Source organism: Rattus norvegicus, chromosome 19 (genome assembly GCF_021556685.1).
Source record: "Rattus norvegicus strain SHRSP/BbbUtx chromosome 19, alternate assembly SHRSP_T2T, whole genome shotgun sequence".
NCBI lineage: Eukaryota > Metazoa > Chordata > Mammalia > Rodentia > Muridae > Rattus > Rattus norvegicus.
Window position 1 is genome coordinate 67472936 of NC_141552.1, and position 3277 is coordinate 67476212.

Below are 3277 nucleotides of genomic sequence, written 5' to 3' on the forward strand. Positions count from 1 at the left end.
CATAGATTACTTTTTATATAAGAAAATTGGGGAACTGGCGGTAAGTGTGCTTGCCACAGAAGCCTGACGGCTGTAGTTAAAACCCCAGAACCCATCTAAAGATAGGAAAAGAAAACCAGTTCCACAAAGCTGTCCTGACTTCTACACATGTACTGTGAGTGCCTGCCCTTCTCTCTCTCGGCCTCTGCTTTCCTCACAACAACAACAACAACAGCAGCAACAACAACAGCAGCAACAACAACAAAGCTTAAAATTATAAATGTATTTTGAAATTAATGAATTGGTACCCTTAGCAGTACTAATAAAGTCACGGGGGGGGGGTCACTAAGGCCGTATGATCAGTGTATCAGGTTATCAACATTTTTGTGTTATTTTGATGTCATGTTAATTATTTTGCTTATAGAATAAGGGTTTCTGAATTTAAAGTAACCTAAAATAAGCTGGGTCAGGCCAGGCCAGTTGATACACACTGCGATCCCGGCTACTCAGAGGATGAGGCAGGAGGATTGTAAGTTCGAGAATTGCCAAGACTACAAGTTGACTTCAAACCAGTCCGAGTACCTTAATGAGACCCTATCTCAAATTAAAGGTGAAAGAGGGCTAGGGATGTAGGGGAAAGGTTTGCCTGCCATGTGCCAAATCCTAGCTCAATTCCCAGCACCAGAGTTGGATAGATGATGGACAGATGGACTGATGGATGGATGGACAAACAGATGAAAGAATGGATGGATGGATGGACAGGTGGTTGGACTAATGGCTGAATGGATGGACAGGCAAACAGACGGATGGATGGATGGATGGATGGATGGATGGACAAATGAATGGATAGACAGACGAGTGGATGGATGGATGGACAGATGGATGGACAGACACATGGACGGATGGATGGGTAGATGGATGGATAGATGGATGGATGGACAGACGGATGAATGGACACATGGATGGATGGAAAGATGGATAGATGGACAGACAGATGAATGAATGGGTAGTGGATGGATGGGTGGGTGGATGGCTGGACAGAGGAACAGCCAGACAGACAGATGGAATCAAACACATCAAGCAAAGCTGACACCTTTTCCTTCGATAACCTTTTCGAGCACAAGGGCTTCCGTCTGTGTAGGTGGGTGGGAGGGCCTCCAGTGCAGAGGTTGGAAAGGGCAGCTGCTCCATCCGGGGCATTCTCCACCCAGGTGGTGCGGAAGGCATCGTATCTGCAGCTGTGAACATGGAGAGGGAAAGACTGTGTCTATTGTAGCTTTCTCCCTGCTTCATAAAACCCTGCCGCTGTGCAGAAACGGCATTAAATTATTGAAGTGCGAGCCTGTGGAGCGAAAGGAAGGGCTCGTGGACACCTCTGTGACTATTAAATCCACTTTGCTCTGGGCTGTGACTTTATTTTCTTAAATTCATGGTGACACGATGCTCTGAATCATACAGGAGAGCAGTCACCCCGCTCTACAATGTCGTTCTTCTGGGTTTGTAAGTACGTGGAGTCTGCAAGAGAAGGGACGGAAGAGAGAGGAGGCTGGGTGAACCAGAAGCAACCAGGAGGGTGGGCAATTCTCAGACTGCTTTGCAAGAGGGTAAAGTGAGAGTCTGAGGAATGCAGCTCAGATGGTAGAGGTCCTGCCTCACAGCCTGGCACCGTGCAGACCAGGTGAGGTGGTGGTACACACCTGCAGTCCCAGCACTTAGGTGGTAGAGACAAGAAGATCGGACATTCAAGGTTATAACAAGTTTGAGTCTAGCCTGGGCTATGGGAGACCCTTTCTATTAAAAACACAGTTTCTCTTTCTATGTGTCTTCCCCCCCCCCCCGTCCATGTAATTATTGTTTATTGAGAGAAACTACTCCTTAGCTCACATATTCATGTTTCATAGTTTAGGAACACAGACCAGCAATGAACTTCTATGGAGCTCAATCCAAAGAATCCTTTGTATTCTAAAATTACTTCACACTCCGAAAGACTCCAGCCTTCCTCATCTCGTCAAAATCTTTCATGGGATCATGATTCCTGTAGAAATCTGCATATGCCTTCTTTCTTGGTTTAGCTGCACCAAACTTATGGGCAGCAGCAACTCCCAGGTCCACAATGAATGCACCAACAATATGAACCCACAGACGCTTGGACAGAGGATCATGCATCTGAGGTTTCGGCAACAGTGCACCGGAACTCATGGTAACCAAGGTCTTCTACACCAATGTCCTCCCCAGTTCTCGGCGATATGGAGAGCCTTCTGTGTGTCTTTTAAACTTTTTTTTATTTATTACAGTTGTAATAGTGTGTGGACAGATACCTACCACAGCATGGTAATCAGAGACAACTTTTGTGAACCAGTTTTTTTCCTTCTATTGTGGGTTCTGGCATTGAAAGACCAGCTTGTACTACTAGTGCTCTGTCCTGCTGAGGAATCTTGATGGGCCCTTAATCTTTTAATTCCTTGTTGATATTTAGTCTTTGGCTCCACCTTTCCAATATACTTTAAATTTTCTAAATGAGGTTTCAAACTATTAATTTAAAGGTGAAGCCTTGGCCCACAAAGGGACTTGTCCAGCATGTGTCTTGTCAACCTTGGAGAAAAATTCTGATCAGAGTGACTCTTTTTCCTTCTTTCTAGGTCCTGGGGATCCACTTTGGGGTCTCACACATGCTAGGCAAGTGTTCTACCATTAAACTACATCTCCAGATTTCTTTTTACTTTTTAGTTTTGAGACAGGGTCCCTCTATTGCCTAGGCTGGCCTTGAACTCACTCTGTATCCCAAAAAACCTTGAGCTTGGGATCCTTCTGCCTCAGCCTCCTCTCTTCCTGGGAGTTCATGGCTGGAGCACCAGGCTCGGTTCTGAGTTCTTTTGGTTAAGTCTGTGTCTTTCTCAGTCTGCTGTTGACAGAAGACAGGATACACTGTTGCTATTCATGGTTGGAGCGCTATAGAAAAGAAGAGATAGATGGCTTTGCTAAAGCCGCCTGTATTCCACCTATTCTGTTAGCTGTGTGGGTCGCTGAGACACTGAAGCTTTAAGTGTGGCTGTGAGCTTGTCAATTTCCACTTCTAGGTTTACCACTTTCACCTAAAAATAATTGCTTTTAAAGCCGAGTTATGGCTTCCTCTTGACCTGTTGGCCTTTCTTATGATACAGCAATCACTTTTTCTCATTTAGAATTCTAGTCGTGTTTATTGTTGATGGCTTGTTTTACTTTTTTTTTTTCAAAACAGGATTTCCCTGTGTAGCTCTGACCATCCTGGAAGCTGCTGTGTAAACCATGAGTGCATGGG

General features: G+C 45.0%; 1 pseudogene across 1 annotated transcript; it reads right to left on the reverse strand.

The window, feature by feature from the left end:
- Positions 1-1750: 1750 nt before the first annotated feature.
- Positions 1751-2611, reverse strand: Cox6c-ps1 (cytochrome c oxidase subunit VIc, pseudogene; annotated as a pseudogene). Its single transcript, NR_037621.1, is given in 1 exon segment — positions 1751-2611. The product of NR_037621.1 is annotated as a cytochrome c oxidase subunit VIc, pseudogene (transcript).
- Between the last annotated feature and the right edge of the window lie 666 nt (positions 2612-3277).